At 35.1% G+C, this 18,284-nt stretch overlaps 1 long non-coding RNA gene and 1 pseudogene across 1 annotated transcript in view; both read left to right on the forward strand.

The window, feature by feature from the left end:
• The first annotated feature begins 9,912 nt into the window (after window positions 1-9,912).
• LOC131439708 (U4 spliceosomal RNA) lies at window positions 9,913-10,072 on the forward strand (annotated as a pseudogene).
• Window positions 10,073-11,152: 1,080 nt separating this feature from the next.
• LOC131438909 (uncharacterized) overlaps window positions 11,153-18,284 on the forward strand; it is a 99,230-nt gene continuing 92,098 nt past the window's right edge. The window contains exon 1 of the long non-coding RNA XR_009231010.1: window positions 11,153-12,088. This is a non-coding gene — a long non-coding RNA (uncharacterized LOC131438909). The remainder of the gene's footprint in view (window positions 12,089-18,284) is intronic.

Genomic DNA, 18,284 nt, shown 5'->3' on the forward strand with positions numbered 1-18,284 from the left:
TTGAACAGATAGAAAAACATAAAATAGAAATATGGAATCGAGCTTTGCATTCCTAATGAAGTCAGTCAGTTGTTCGCTTCCTGGAAACAAAACGACGTTGGGGTCTTGGATTCCGACGCGGGGAGGCCAGCTTAACAATGCAGCGCGCCCAGTATTTGTATGGGACGATGAAAATAGAATATGTAAATGCACCCTAGGAGAAAATAGGAAAATTCATTATTTCTGTTGCAGCAGGCATGGATTGCTGCGTTCTCTGTGCAACTTCGCTGCAAGGACTTGGTGAGCCGAGAAACCATGACATCCTTTTCCTTCTTCTGCGATGCACTGCGGTTGGTTCTATCCCACGCCTGGGGAGAATAAGATGGAAGTAATTATTAAACTATTATGTTGTTATTTTCCACTTCATGGCAGTGACGTACGTTGTGACCATTTAGCTATTTGATAGGTATTGAATTGGATAACCGACAGATGAAAATACAAAATCCTTTGATTCTTCCTTTCTGTATAGTTGGCCATGGTTCAGTTCGATCAAAAGTTACTGGAAGAAAATTACGATTATTCCTAAGAATAATAACACTTATGTCAATATTTTCCGAAGCTATTGTCAATAGGAGAAAATTGCGAAACTTTACAACAATACTCGGTGCCGGGTTGCCCATGGGGAATCTACTTGTCTCTACCTACCACCCCGCTCACCCGCGAGAACTGTCGTATAGCTTTCGCGAACCGCGCTTTCCAGCAATTTTCTACCATCGCGCCGTCGTCATCATTTATGAATAATGAAATTCCTTCATAACAGTTACTTTTATTGTTATGATAGCAGGCCCTGTTTCGGTAGCTGATGTCTATGTGGGTGCCATTGCACATGTGAGTGTGTGTTCGAGCTGAAGGCCCTCGGATCTTTCATGAATTCGGAATGATCTAGGTTTTGGAAGTTTCCAACACTGGGTCGGAATGTGAGATCATTGAGTTGGATAAATGTTAGAGATTTACTTTTTCAGTTGTAGTTAAATTGATCTGTTTATTGATTCTTATACATCGTGAGCTAAAACGTATGTTGTTGAATAAATTTAAAATGAGCCTTTGTAGAAAAAAATTAATATTTTCATTGAAGAGTTAGAATTTGTGTTCGAAAAACTTTCATCCAACTTGATTGCTGAAATTCCTATGATCATTGGTCCTCTAAGAATCTCAACAAAAAAAAGCATGAAAGTCTACGTTTGTCTACGAGGGGGAATGAGAGGTTTTGTGCAAAGTCTCATTTTTTTTATCCACAAAGAAAAATTACGGAAGTCTGTCAACCAAGCCAGAATTATGTTTCATTCAGTCAGATTCTAAATAAAGTAAATGTATACCATTGCTGAAGTGTGAATTCCCAAAAAATATCCCTTTCCTATCGTTCATCCGGTAAAGACATTCGAGAATCATTGTATCTCATTGTCGCTTGTGTATCTGTAATAACTGAGAAGTTGAAGAACAGTCCCGTATCGACGGAAACAAAGCCAACAGAAACACATACAATGATCACGAGTAAGTGAATACCGTGGTGGCTAAGTACAGCGAAGCATGCTTAGTTTCGTCCAATCAATTGGACTTTCTCTTCATGTGTTTTCATATGCAGGGTAGTTTAATTATTAAAACAATTTCCTCGGTTAGGAGTTAGCTACGGCTTTGAGTCCCGTCTCTGCGGTAACATTTTCGCGGTTTTCATCACATCATTGTGTTCATATGTCAGTTTTTCAATCTGTTTTACCGTTAGATACTGATCCTGTATTGTATTTTTTTATACTCAAAGTAAAAGAAAATACTCCAATATGAGGTTTAAATACATTGTCAAACGAAGTAACTTCTTCTTGAAGTTTTTACGTTCTCAGATACCACTTGTTATCATTTAATTTTCAGTGCAAAATAAATCCAAATAACTTTCCATTCGTCAAACTTTACTAAAACTGTATTGTAATTTTAGCTAAAACTGTATTGTAGTTTTAGTTTACTACTCGGTAACTTATGAACAGTCCCTAATTTGGGCGAAAATGAAAAACTGACTTTTGAACGAAGCCTCGGAGACCCATAGTGTTATGCACCATTCGACTCAGTTCGACGAGATCGGAAAATGTATGTGTGTGCACTTTTCAAAGATATTTTTACCGCTCTTTTTTCTCTGGATGGCTAAGCCGATTTTAACAAACTTAGGTTCGTTTGAAAGTTACTATTGAATTATGAATCGAGTTCACTGCTGGCGCTTCCGGTTCCGGAGATATAATGGTACAAATGACGTAAACGAATAAACATAGGCTTATTTGAAGACTAACAATGTCAACAATGGCGAACATTTCCGTTTCGAGATAGATAATATTATATGTGACGTAATCAACAAATCCCAGTGGTTTTTGAAAGTTACTATTAGGGTACTCGATAAGCTCACAATACTAATGGATGAAATCTTCCAAATGTTTTAATAAGACTATTTGAATGGCAAAAGAAAGACATTATCACGCCACTAGGTGAATTATGAAGAGTTTTATGGAATAGTTTTGATAGAAATATGCGATCTTGCTATAATCCCTCCCATGGTTGGTGGGTTTGACGATATTGTAAACATCATCAAATACAATCATTTAGCGTTACAATTTGATAAAGATGTGTGTTACAACTTTTGGTGTATATGTTCGATAGATTGACTTCAAGAGTAAAATGAAATTAGAAGCAATTTTGGAACTAATTTTTCGGCGGTATTGCTTCACAGAGCCGAATCAAAGATATTGTATTCGATTTTATCACAATTCATCGATCGAAAATCGAGTAATCTGCAAAATAACATCCGGCGGGATTATTTTCTACCAAGAATTGGTTCACTGGTTTCCTGTTCCATGTCGTAAAAATCGTGCGGTTAGGAGGTTAAACAATGCAGTCGTGAACGGAATATCTTGGGTTTTTCCCTTACTGTGTTAAGTTAAACGAAGCCCTGCACAGTGGACGATTTCATTCTTCACAACTCGTAGGATTTAAATGATTCAAGCATTTAAAAAATCCTTCCATTAATGTCGGTTTCTTAAGAACTTTAGATGGTGAGTACTTGCCTGATGAAGGTGATGTACTTCACTACCTTTTTAACACTCACTTTCCAGGATGTATGGAGCCATCACCGAAAGCTGGTCCCGAGACTTTTTCGGATAGTTACGGTTCTTGGACCCTTGCTCGAAGCGTTGTGACGATTGAATCGGTCAAATAGGCAGTTGAGAGTTTTACTCCGTACAAATCTCCTGGAAAGCATGGAGTTTTCCCAGTGTTACTGCAGAAAGGGTATGAACATTTCAAACATGTTTTGAAGAAAATACTTACTTTTAGTCTTGCGACAGGATATATTCCAAGAGCCTGGCAGGAAATAATTATCAAATTTATTTCCAAAGGCGGTCGCGACACTTATGAGGGAGCGAAGAGTTTCAGACCTATCAGTCTTAGCTCATTTCTTCTTAAAACAGTGGAACGCATAGTCGATCACTATATCAGGAATGTTAGTCTGGGCGTGCATCCGCTACATGGAATGCAACATGCTTACCAGCGTGGAAAATCCACTACAACCCTGTTACATGATGTTGTGTACAACATTGAAAAATCTTGCTTGGGAGTTTTCCTAGATATTGAAGGTGTCTTCGATAACGTGTCTTTCAATTCAATTCTGGAAGCAGTCCGTGGTCATAGCATATCTTCAAGTATCACAAATTGGATACACGCAATGCTTAGCAATCGACTTCTTTGTTCATCGGCAAGCAGAGATTAGAAAGCTGAGTGTCTGTGGGTGTCCTCAAGATGGTGAACTATTCCCACTTTTATTGAACCTAGTTGCTGATGGTTTGTTAAGGAAGCTTAAGAACTTTGGAATATTCGCATATTTTCTCTAAAAACTATAGGCATTTATTGACAACACATCCAACATTTAGCAGAATCGGCAGATTTTTTAAAAAATGTATTTTTTGAAGAAAATCGAAAATAATCAATTTTTTGATCCACCCTAACGAGGAAATGGTCACTCTAATGACAAAATAAAAAAAATGCGGTTCTCATATATTCCGATAGAGAACGATTCTTCTCTATCTACGAATATTACGAAATTCGGAGAGATTGTATATCAGTTTCTCATATAATTGCTGATTGTGTATATATGTATATTATCTATAAAAAAACAAACAATCATACACGGTAAAAATACAATCATACACGATAATGACGAAAACTGCATCTGAATTCATAAAACAGAAACATGCACACACATAACAACAATTTTATGAAATCAGTTTGAATCAGCACAAAAAAGGCGGATGGGTAATGTTAGAGACATAACTGGATGTCGTGAATACGAAAACAACTGGCATATTCCTCAATACTTTGGATAAATCTGATGCTTTTGGTACGAAAGAGTAAATTCAATCAATTCTCTATAATGATCTGTAGCACTGAATAGTGCTTTGAATTGTCACGACCAACACACAGTGAAAAGTGCACAAATCTAATCAAACTGTTCTATATTTGCACTAAACTGAGGATACTTATCTTCGATTTGCAAAGAAGAAATCCTAATAGTTCTTTAGAAAACTTAGAGTCATTAGAACGGCTGATTTTGCGTGATGCTCTCCACCGTTGTCCTTTTTTCGTTGTTTTTTTACCAATGCAAACGACTGGCAGCTGTGACGTAATCGCTCTTGTCGGAAGCGAAACTAGCTTTGCAAACGACACACAATATATCTGCTCGCAGTGGCGATAGAATCCAAACTGTTCCAATTTTTGTTAAGAGGTGTCTTTTTACGTAATTTCATCTGTAGCTTTTCCACTAATGGGCGGTCCTAACGGCTATAAAAAATAGGAGCATGAAGAATTTTAATTTCGATTGTTTCGTTTCCGATTTGCATTTCATTGAAAGAAACTATCAGGATGCTGTACGGGATTCATTCCTGCCTTTTAAGAAGGACCAAATTGTGGAATGATGATGAGTTACGATATTAAACACTGTTCGGAACATTTTTCTCGAAAGATTTGTTGCTATGCATGGTTGAAGTTGAAAATTACGATTCATTTGGTAGTTAGATGATATAAATCCTTTCACAGATCACTGAGCTCTGAGCTTTGAAAATACGAGAAAGGCAAACGCGCCGTATGAATTATCCTCTTTGATTCTCGTTTATACCAAATATTTCAGAAAAGTTTAATTTTGAATTATTTGAGATTATGTCACACAACTGAATATTTTATCATAAAATTGTGATCATATTTTCGATGGCATGTAGCAAAAATTATGTTAATTCGTTAGATACAACAAGAGATATTCACGATCAAAAACTTATCACTCTCTCAGAGTGTAAATTTTGAGAAGGCGCCCCTTAGTAAAGTAAGTCGTATTCACGACAAAACAGTGACCAAGTGGGCACCATAGACTAGAAAGTCTGTGAGTTGATTTAAAATAAAAGTAAATCATATCAAGGGTCCAGTGCAGAACTGAAGCCTCTGTGACTACTTACAAAAGATTTCCATCTATAATCACAATATTATATTTGTTCGGTATCCCTGCTTAAATCAATCCCGTTAAAAGTGTCGTGGATTATGACAAGACTTCCCTCATACTTTGATTTGAAATTTCTGTACAAGTGTTTAGTGAGTAGATTCCTCTCTGTCTGCTTATATGCACAAACTGATGAACTGGGTCAGGGTAAATAATGCTGACTCCTTGAAATATCTCGACCTGACATTCTTACACAGCCCTTAATATATATAAATGTTACGAAATTTGAGTTAGAATTCGTTGTGTGATAAACGCAGCCAGTCATTGACGCTAATATCTAAAATTGTTGATGCTCGTATATGCCTCATTTAGGGAACGTAAAAATACCTGATTTTTATATTTGTGTTGTGTTTCCTTGACCAATCTTAAGTTGCAGCGAAACGTTTGCATTGAACGAACTATTTATCATATTAAATGTTATATCTAATCGTTTTGAGACCAGTTTTCACAACATGAGCATTGAATTATATTCAGCTCTTATTACTATTTAAGCGTTATCTTGTTATCGGTAAAAATTAATGGATAAACATATTTTGCCTTATCTTCTACTATTCCGAACCAGTGTCTGCATAACCGTGAGCGGGAGGCAAACTTTTCCCATACGCACATTTCACGGTCGAGCAAGAATAAACAGCACATCACAATGAAGATGCCGAGTATCGTGTTAGCAGTAACGGCAGCAGCGAGAGCACCAGTGAAAGTTTTATCCGGGTAACGAAACTTTTCACCGCAGTTTTCGTCGATCGGATACGTGAATGGAGCGGGCTACCGATGCCCAAACACATCTTCCCAAGAAGCTGCTTTCTAAGTTCATTTGAAAGCAATTTCCCATCAGAGTCGCATGCTGTCCCGGAAATAGCGTTTGGTAACGCGAAATACGGTGAAGCATGTTCCCGCAAGGACTTTTACTCATCCGGATGCTGGAGGCCTTTGGATGAAATACGGCGATAATGGAAATTTTTAATGAATAGAAAGCTGCCTGTGTGAGAATCCCGCTCTTCCACGAAGTATGTATTTCGCTGTGTTGCTACCGTGGGATGGATATTAAGCTTGTATAAATTGTTTGATTACTACCATGGCATGACGACCACGTATTCTAACTGCGGACAGTATGCCGTAGGAGTCACTGACATACTGTAGATTGCAGCACAAAAAGTGCCGACTGACCCAAGAGAAGAGACCTCAATGAACTAACAGTGCCAGGCGGGACCGGCGCAGAGAACGACAACCGCCAGCAGCAGCACCGAAGGCATCGATCGATGTTCACATTCCTGCCATAAATCCTGCGTCCCGCAGAGTACAGACTCGTCGAAACCGGGTGGAATTCGGTCCCAAACATGGTAACACATGGTCGCGTCGATGCTGAAGATGAACAAGAACACCATACCACCCGCAAAGAAGAAGCGCGTTTGTAATCAATCTGTCATTTGGCGAATTACGTTCATAAGTTTTTCTCCGACATATGTGTCGTAGCTACTGACTCGAACTGCTCCCCGAGCTCAGTGTCCACCGGATGCTGTCCATGGTTCATCGGCTCGGCTGTGTGAGTGTGTATTCTTTTTGTGCGGACTTTCTATCCGCCTGATCGACATGGTTGCTGCCATCATCCGACAGTGATGCCATATTCCCCAAGATAAAGTTAAAATATCTTACATGAGTGCTGTTATCAATATATTGATCAAATAAATCGAGCATATGGGACTCAAAGTTATTGTTTCTAATTTATTTGTAGAATTACAAAAGGGCACAGATTCACCAGGGCATTGATCTATTGGGTGTTCGCTTACATATCGTAAAAAGCGACAATTGTAGGTTACATCGCATATCGCTATCAAATGAGCCTACAATTGACGAAATTCTAAGCATTCTATTCAAAATCCGAATTCGAATTTGATCAATGATCAATCGTTTTCAGACATTCATGAACAAACCGATATCCTTCGATCTCGTCGAACTCCGATTAATGATCAATTTTCCAAAAATTATATATTCTATGTGTAAGGTGAAATCGAGGTAAAACGAATTCGATTGGAAGTTGGTTGGTTCCTGATCGATGCAACACTCTTGATCGTACTCCTCGTTAAGATTTTTTTCAGCTTTGACAGAAATCTACATGAAACATTTTGTAGGAAGCCGTCAAACCATTATTCAGTTATGTATAGAAGAGAAGAGTAGAGAAGAGAAGAGAAGAGAAGAGAAGAGAAGAGAAGAGAAGAGAAGAGAAGAGAAGAGAAGAGAAGAGAAGAGAAGAGAAGAGAAGAGAAGAGAAGAGAAGAGAAGAGAAGAGAAGAGAAGAGAAGAGAATAAAACGGTTAGCGAACAATATTAACGCCCTTGAACCTAGTTTCCTTGTCAATTTGATATGTTTTAATTGTATGTATCAGAGCCTAACTTCGGACAAAATCGTATGAATGAATGGTAAGACAACTTTTCTAAAGCCAACTTCGGGAGATCTTCAATTTGTCTTCAACTTGGATGTCTACACGGAAAGACCGAAATCAGCATTTTGGCGAAAAAATTAGTTGATTTTCTGATTTTAGTTAGTTATTTTTTGAGACAACTAAAAAAATCTTACTTTTGCTAATTCAGATTTACTAATTCTAGTTCCCTTAATAATAATAAAATATTTGTTGAAATGGCTATTTTTTTAGTTGAATTCACCAATTAAACGTGCTGTCATTTCTTAGCTAAGGCACATTTCATTTCCATTCAACTATTTTTTACTTGAATTAGAGAAATAAAACGTTGTTTTCAATCAACATAAATGGTTGAATTGGTTTCTGCAATTTGCAGCTATATACGCTCTGTCACCGAAAAAACGTTAACACCGTAATGACTACTAGCCACTAGATGGCACACTCCTATCGAAAAAAATTTCATTCGCGGTTATCTTTTCTGTATTGGCAGGTATAAATACGATGTTTTATTGGAGAAAAAGACATAAGCGAAACATAAACTTCTTTTTGAAAATTTTACTTCTAAATCGCTGTTTTCTTCATTCGACTTCGCGAAATCGACTCTCACACAGAAAACTTTGAGCGCTTGGAAAACAAAAACCGAATACAAGTAGAACACCGGACGGCGTAGCCCGGAATGCTAGAAGATACAAAAACATCATTTGACATGTACAATTAGAGTGCAACATTCGAAACTCACTTCACTGTTCCGCGTAAAAACATTATTACCCACAATCGCTTCAAATGCGCACAAATTCCGAATAAATACACTTTCCACTAACAGTTTACGTCATATTCACATATTCGTTTAGAAATTTATGTATGGATATATCGTAACACATGCGAAAAACATTTAAACAATTTTCAAGCAGTTTCAACAAGACTGTCCCTTTTAGCTTTTTAATGGATTGTTTTGCTTTGACACTTCTCATGAGTTTTTGGCTAATAAACTTGTTAATAATACCCATTTCAGTTTTGGTTTTTTTGTGCTGTCCTTCAGTAATGATGGTGATAGATAAATAGAAACAAATTTTCTGATTTTAATAACGAAATTAGTTGTCAATGAGAATTTCGTACTGGATTAAAACATTGCTGGTTTGTGTCCAGAATATTCGCCAACTAAACCCATTCTCTAAAAATAAAAGTTTTTTTCAGCAAAGCAAATTCTCAATTTTAACTAATTTTATAGTTATTTTGGAAATTTTATTGTTAAAATCAACTAATTCAATAACAGTAATACGAATTAGGCGCAGAGCTAATTTCGGTCGTTCCGTGTATATTCAAGAATTTTTTTTTCTAACAATAAAATAAAGTAAGTCGACAATTTTTTCTAGTATTTTATGGCCTAAGTGATCAGGTGCACGGAAAAAATATAAACGTTTTTAGATTGCGCAACACCACATATGACACAATTCATAGAATGTAATGCGTAAAATGGCTGAATTTTACAAAAAATGAACTTTAAGCGTTAAGCTTGTGCTCGATCAACTGTAAAAATGAGTCGTTTTGGGTTGTTTGAATACTTGGCGTTATCGGAAGACAATTTCTTAGGTACGTGGAAAAAATGGGTGGGTAATGTCAGATACATACCTAGATGACGTGAATACGAATAAAATTGACACTGGTTTGAATGAATTCTTTTCTTATTTATTATAAAAAGGTAAACAAACGTAATAGAAATTTATCGAATATTTTGAATAATTGCATGATTCATGATACTGTAAGTAAAATGATTCCGACAACCGACGTATAACATGTAAAAAAAACAAATATTTCCAATTTATAATGTAAATTATTCCTAATATTGTATTTTCAAGGGTACCTTTTGAGAAGTATAAAAACATGTTTGGTAAATTGTTATATCTGAAATATTTACCAAGATGTAAGTCATAAATTAAGTTTAGCTTTGCGCAGTGGCGATATCGTAAATAATGAGGTACAACCGAGGTGCGATTATTGCTAGTTGAAAAGTCATACATTAAAAATAAGTGGATACAATGGAACAAAATTTATTAGAATCTGCTCGGTTTGGGCTGCTTGAATTTGGAAATTTGGTTATGAATTGAATGACTAAATGTATCGTCTTAAACAACTTGCACAAATATGTTTCCCTCATACTGGTCAATTAGAAATACTCATCATACTATCTGTTTTACTAGCGAACAAAATGTGTCGTAAGCCAACGGCACTTAATCACAGAAATTATTCCGTATTTATATATGTCGGATGGCATATATAAATTCTTGGCACTGAATTTCACCTAAATGCTGCATATTAGAAAACTCTAACTTTGAGTTAATTTTGGATATCTCATAGTACTGACAGTTTTATTATAAATTGATAACAATGTTTCCAATGGCGCCCGATAGTAATGTGAAAAAAAAATTAAACACTTAGTTATAAATAAGATATCAATTGAATAACTTCAGCGCAATTCCAGCAACACTGTCCATTCCGGTAAAGTTTTTGTCGAGAATGCGAAGGCCACGGTTGCCAACAGTGGTATTTTGTTTATGAGTTTTGCTACATTAAATACTCTCAGACTCGAAGCGCAGTGCAAAGCTTCTTCTCATAAAGCTCCTTACCCAATCTCGGACAGCCGGTTCTACTGCAGAGAATCGATGCAAAAAACGAAGAAAATCTAGAGAAAATCGTCCAGAAAAAATTGCCTGTTTACATCTGTCGCCGTCATGCCGTTGCGGTTCAGGTTCTTTCGCTTCACTGCTGGGTCTACTGACCACTGGTGAATATATAGGTTTGCCCATATCGATTGCTTAATAGCAACAATAACTTCTACCCTGACTATCCACTGTTTGTGTAGTCTCGAAGCGTGCGTAGCGCGAGAAACCGTAAATGGGAAAATAGTTTTGCTACATGCTGGGTGAGGCTGGAAATGTAATCGAATCGGCTGATGAAGGTGTGATGAAAAAGATTCATCGTTTCCTAGCTATGACAAGCTTTGTTTGGAGTGAAAGCTGAAGCGAACAAAAAACATTTACTGGTGACAGTACAGCAAAAAGGAAACAAGTGTTCTTGACACGCGGGACACGGATAACGACTAGCTGCAAATAGGGATGGAAGTATATGTAGGTAAAAAAACAAATTGGCAACCATCAAGTCGATACGACGTTTCATCATTGGGTAAAGCATCGGTCGAACAGTTGATTTTTCACTGTAAATCTGGAAATTACGATTACTGCTTCGAGTTATTGCCTACTATTCTAGTCGCTGTTAAAAATTTGATTTGTGATAAGCTGGTTTTGAAACTTTTCTGTGGTAATTGGACTAAATTGATAATTGTTATGAGTTCTCTAGAAAGATTGCATGACATGCATGCTCTACTAGACGAGACCGTGAACAAATTTGGCTGAATTGTGAAGAGAAAATTTGTATCATGAAATGCTTTGGATTGAAAGTGAAGAATTTAAACTGCAATGCTTTTAATGAACTGATGGGTACTAAACGGAAACCCATCAGCAGTTACCATATTTGAAAACTTTCCAAATGAGGAAATCGAGTTGTGTAAAGTTGCATTTCGTCAAAGTTGACTTATTTGCTGTTAGTTTCTATGGAAAGGCGAAATGGAAAACAGGAATACTCCGAATAGTTGCCAACTTTTACTTGTCCTCGTGTCATGTCGTAGCTGTCTCCGCTGCAAAAGTGACGGAAGTTAGGTGAGACTAACTTTCATCACTCCAAAGTGTTTAATTGAGTTTAGAACAAAACACTAACTTAGTTGTTAACACTGTATACTTTGATGTTACACAGCTTCGCCGCTTGACAGAGAAGAGTTGCTTCAAGCGGACTCCATTGAAGATGACAGCTTTTTGCAATTGCAGCTGAGAAGAAAGTTGTTCCGGGATTACCTTTCATCTTTGAGTATTTCTGCGTACAAAACAATAACATCGGTCCCGAAAAGTAATACGGGATTAAATTTTAAAACAGAGGTGGAAATAAGCCCATGTTGGGCATGAAAATGTGAATCAAGATTTCCGATTGTGAATAAAAAAGCCGAACACCGTGAACTAAAAAAAGTTGGGTATCAAACTAAAATTGCTATTGAGGACCTTTTTAAATTGTAAGTAAAATCAAATTTTATTTTTTCAGAAATCAAATTTTATTATAATATCTACAAATAAATATGGGATCAGGGTCATTTCACCGAAATCCATTTCACCGAAAGCCATTTCACCGATTCCTGCAATTGTTTTAATATTATAATTGGAATTGATTTAAAATAAACACAAATGAATGATAATACGTTAAAGACCGTTTTGTTGACCTACAATTGTACTTCTTGAATAAAGATTGATTCTTGTAGTCTTGAATAAAGATTGATTAATCAACCTTAGAACGAAATTCCCAAGGAAACTTGTTAACTACTAGCCACTAAGCATCAAAGCAATTGCATAGGTGTGTGTACCAATCAAATGTATGTGATATATTCCGTTTACTAAGTAAAAAAGTATATAATGCGGCTTCGCCACATAGATTTGATTCGTATGATGTCCGACCTCGGTACCGTTCGTTTAGACCTGCCCTTTTCATATTATATATTACAGCAAAAATTCATCGAAATACTACAATTTAAAAAAATTGAGATGAGAAAGGCTAAAAATCATTTTCTATGCCTATTTGTAGAAACTGTCGCAACTCGCTTCAATAACACCGACGACATCGCACCCTACCGAACCCTGCCGCACCATACCGATTCGCTCGCGCGGTGCACTTTGCATACAGCGCGCGTATACAAAAAATCAAATATTCCCAAAACCCTATTTGAGCACAAAAATTTTTTTGTTGATTATGAAAACCAATAAAATATGCAACATTTTAGCATTTAACAGAAACAAAAATCGCGTGAAGAAGGTACTTTAATATCGATTTCTTTGGAAAATTGAAGCAGAAATTTTAGTAAAATTGATCATTTTTAAACAATTTTTTCTTCATTCTATGACAAAAATAGTTGTTTATGCATTTGCAAAGTTTCGTATATTTCAAAAGAGAACTTGAGTCTCAGGAAACATTACAATGAAAAGGTATATATATGTTAATGTAACTAAAAATAGTATAAAAAATTCGAATATCGACGAAATATTTCACAAACATGTTCGTAGATACTAATACTACAAAACACTAACACTTATTGTAAAATCGGTTACCTCGTGAAAAATGGGGGGGGGGGGGCACTTCGGAAATTTTTACTCATATTCAAGATAAAAAGTAATTTGAAATGTATGTGTGAAGCCAGTTTTAAAGATTTATAAACTTGTCGTGTTAATTTATATGCTAGTTTTAATTTGTTTGGTGGAGTTTTTCTGATCCGGAGCAGTGCTGTAAAATTTCATTCAAATCAATTGAAACTGAATGTGGAACACATTGACGATCTCTTTATGGCAGTAAACTTCACTCTCTGACACACACAATGTTTGCTGACGGCCCGAACGGGCAGCATTCAATTCATCATTCGTTTCTCTTCAATTGAGGCTCAGTTTAACCACCGTCAGTTGATCTCTTGAAATGACAAAATATATTTTCAATAGTGTGAGAGCGGACTTCAAATGAGGTTCATGTAAACATTCGAATTGTTTCAAGATAATAGATGAAAGACAAACCAGATAGCTGAAATATCAATCACAGAATACACATAAATTAATTGTTTCCTCCTTTAGTTTTCATTTTTAATACTTTACTCCATTTATAATTCTATTCGTTCGAATTTACTTACTACCAAGAGCGAAGGCATTGAAGCAGGTAGACTACTTGGCACTCGAAACTGAGCAAGCAAAACTTCAAATGACTAGGTACGATTAATCAACTGACGATGAATTCCGGAAGCTTCACTTGAAAATGGCAGCAAAAGTCAAATGAATTAGTAGGGATATGCTGACTGTCAGCGGCCATAAATTTCATTTTCATCTTATATTATTCGATTGAAAATGAAATTTTACCGCACTGATCCGGAGTGGTGAATAACCATAAGGTAAAAAGTCTCATAATCCTGGAATTGTAGAATCGGAAGATGGCTTTGAATAAAATTCAATTCCTAATAGCTTTGTTTTGATCCAAAGTTCGTGTAAATCGATCGAGACCAGTTTCAGCTTGGACTTATAGATCACTTTAATTTTCGATTTTTACATCGTGATTCAAATGAGGGACAACAACAAAAAAGTGAAACATGAATGAAACATTAATTTCCAAAGCTTTTTATAAAAAAATCTGTGTTTTTGATACTGTTTGAAACATTGCAGATTTCAAAAAGTGATTGAGCGTTATATGAACGGCTGATAAGTGCAACTTACCGTTGAAACTCCCTTTAAGTAGTTAAGTTTAAGTACGAAAACCAAATTATTTTTTGTGTGCCAAAACTGGACTTGAACTTTCCAGAGTACGAAACGTTTAAAGCCATTTTAGTGCAAGAACAGAACAAGAAGCTTTGAATAGGATAACCGGATAAAATCTTAGCCGGTTACTTTCAGAGCAAATGTGTTGATTTTTGAATATTGAATGTTAAGTATTTTATCAAACAGATTCAAAGTCGTCTGATGTATTAATTAAACTTATGCGATTGCAATCCACTATTTAACCTACAATTTGTTTGAGATCTAAAAGATTTTTGAATACTGGATATTGATAACAAACCTTACATTTTAATCTAATTGTATAGAAATCAGATATTTTTACATCCACGAATTAAGTTCGATAGTATATGTCTATTAAAATATTTTTCGAAATCAAAATTCATTAAAATGTGCAAAATTATCATCAATTAAAAAAAGTAGTTTAATATAATTACAATTACAAAAGTGATCTAGATTTAAGTAGAGTAATCTAGATCATATTTGAATGGTTAAGAGATAAAAAAGCTTTAGAATGATTGAAAAGTTCAGGTACTTTTCCCCGCTTTTGAAAACCTACACGGAACGATCAAAAATAAGCTCTGCGCCTAATTCGTATTACTGTTTTTGAATTAGTTGATTTTAACAACAAAATTTCCAAAATAACTATAAAATTAGCTAAAATAGAGAACTTTGCTGAAAAAAACTCTTATTTTTAGAGAATGTGTTTAGTTGGCGAATATTCTGGACACAAACCAGCAATGTTTTAATCCAGTACGAAATTCTCATTGACAACAAATTTTGTTATTCAAATCAGAAAATTTGTTTCTATTTATCTATCACCATCATTACTGAAGGACCGGACAAAGAAAACAAAAATGAAATTGCTTTTATTAACAATTTTATTAGCTAAAAACTCATGCGAAGTGTCAAAGCAAAACAATCCATTAAAAAGCTAAAAGGGACAGTCTTGTTGAAACCAAGGTTGCTGATCCTATCAATGAAACATTACTCGAATGAAACATTACTCGTGAACTATTCTCTTCACCGGCGATGCTCTCCGTGCGGCGAGCAGTTTGTATATATTCCGTGTCTGCTTTATTCATTCTTTCCTTCCACTCAGAGAATTGAACCGCTTGGCAAAGCAAGCAAGCATCATATATGCACTCTGTTCGCTCGCAGTGAGTTCGTTTCGAAGCATTTAGGTAGAAAGCTATTCGGTGGTGATGATGACTCGCGTTGAGTCGAATTTTCTACTCACGGTGATTCGTTCTCTGCGACGTATGGTGGTACAACTGAATGACCGCACAGGATAAAATTTTATTCCTGTATAAAGCTTATAAGAAAGATGTCGAATCTTTTTGAATTGTCTTCACTGCACATTTCTTCGGTGTTTGCTATACTTCAATCGTGATTTGTAGCATTAGGGACAACTTTGATACCTGCCAGAATATGTTATTGATTAATAATCAAACTGTAAAGGGTTATTAATGGAGCGTTTTTGTGTGTCGTGAATATGTAACTTTCACTCCTATTCCGTAGTTCTATAATAAATTCATTTTGTGTTTCGATCGAGTTCACCTTTCCAAACAAATTATACCTCATTCGAAATGCCAAATTGGTATTTTTCATTCGGTCGAATGTAGGGTTGTTTATTATGCCTGAGAAGTAATAGTCCCAAGTTTTTGTCAATTATTATTGTTTCTCATGATCGTGAAACTATTTATATACCGATTACAAAGCCATTCGACGATCGTTAACTTAATAATTATAAACATATGTGATGACACTAATAATTGCTTTTAATTTCATTCATAATAAACTAATAGTATTTGTATTGACTTCGAGACAAGTTGTGTCGAACCAAGTCAACTACCAAAAAAGTTGAGACCAACTTTGATGATAAACACTATCAGTTCGTACAAATACTAGAAGAACCATAAACACCAAATAATTCCGTCACATTCAATATACAGGGCGTTAGAGCTACAATATAATAGAAACTAAAACCGAAATAGAACTTCTATAATTTTATATAAGGCACTAATTTGGAGGCCAACATAAGATTTTACTGAAGAATGATTTTTCTATTATTATCAAAAACAAACAAACTCTCTACAGTTACTTGTTGGAAACTGTGCCATGGATAATCGTGCAATGAAGACCTTCCGCAGTTTCCAATAACGAAATAAATATCTAAAAATCAAGTATCATACAATCAAACACAACAACATTGTGACATTAGTGACGTTAAATAAAGTGGAATTAAATGCATATTTTTTTTCTTGATCCTATATTCTCCTACTATCTCCTGATTATGTGATAACAGAATTATATTTCATTTGGACTCTTTGTATGTGATCCTTGAAGTATTCACGTAAAATTTTTTTGGCTCAACACAGTTTTAAGGTAAATAATACAATGAGTAGTTTCAAAACTGAATGTGTGATATGAGTAACAAAAATTCTAAATCGCACTATCTGACAAATCGATAAACCACGCGGATTGTGTTATTTTTCAAATTGAAATCGTTTCCTCTGTAATATGAATATTGTAAAATGTTATGAAATTGAATTTACAATTTCTTCTAGCGGATGTTCTTTTTTAAAAAAAAGCTAAACCGATCACTTCGGGAGTCAATTGTAGAACATTTTATTTTCAATATATTTTTGACAGCAATATCAGATTGTAATCTTAATTTGATTTCAGCTCATCAATTTCTCAACTGATATCACATTACGTTATTATTTTGCTGTTTGCTTTTGGAAGAAAAACTTACGAGGCAATAGTTTTGTGAAACTCCAAAAATGATAATATTAAATGCAAAAATTTAATGAATGCATTAAAATAGGACTAAGTTAATAAGGCAATACAAAAATGCAAAAGTAAATTTCAATGGAACATCTATTCCTCCAATTTTATGTTGCGTTTTACAAAATGCTTCGACATCCTGTGGCAGTTGGCCGGAACCACAACCGTGATTCTCAATTTAAAATTCTTAATTTCCTGATCGTAGTACAGTTATTCTAATCGATAATTTGCGTAGATGTATGGTAAAAGATGCTGAATGAGTATTTAGTTAGTAATGACTATTTCTTTGTTAGCCTTAATTGCTTCTTCTTAATTGCTTTGATTTTTGCAGAGCAAGCAGTTACATGGCGTCTCAGTAGGTTCAAACGTTGTGGAAAACCCTGCACTCCTATTACTTCTATAAATCAAATCTATGCGAAGAAGCGTTAAATTGTGTTTAATATAATAAAAACATGAGAAAATAAATCATCCCTGGAATTAAAAGATTAGACTTGCCTCTATAATCAATATTCAGAATATATTTTTGTCACTCTATTTGCATTGCATATTGATATTGCGTATTGGACTTGATCATTCATAATCATATGTGATTTTAAAAAATATCACTGTAGATATTTCAGTCCATTTTCAAAATCATAAATAAAATAAATATCAAACCAACCCGAAAGAGAATCAAAAGTGTTGCTACAGTTATATGTGGAAAATAATTCCTTTTATTTTATTTCTTATATAAGCCATATAAACTGCAAAATTTTCACTTTACAAAAGTGATTGTCCTCAGGTGATTCAACTCCAGCTTTTTTAAAATCTATCTGCCATTACTTGCCGCAAAATTTCAACAGCACGGAGTACGAACGTGAGAATAGTATTCGGTGAAATCTGAATCAACTGTTTCATTAGTTTTATTGCAGTAGGAAGTACATTATATGTACATTAGTATACGATTTTAAACGACGTTTTGAAGTGGACTATTAGTTTTATTTATCAGTTTAATTTTTATCCAACCCAATCGTTTCGCCATCTTCCAATAATAAGTAATGATATTACGTTTAAAGTTTTCCAAGCTAATTTGTGATGTTCAACGCACACCTTTTATCAGGGCAATATCTACGAGACAATTAAACT

This window comes from Malaya genurostris, chromosome 3 (assembly GCF_030247185.1).
Source record: "Malaya genurostris strain Urasoe2022 chromosome 3, Malgen_1.1, whole genome shotgun sequence".
Lineage (NCBI taxonomy): Eukaryota > Metazoa > Arthropoda > Insecta > Diptera > Culicidae > Malaya > Malaya genurostris.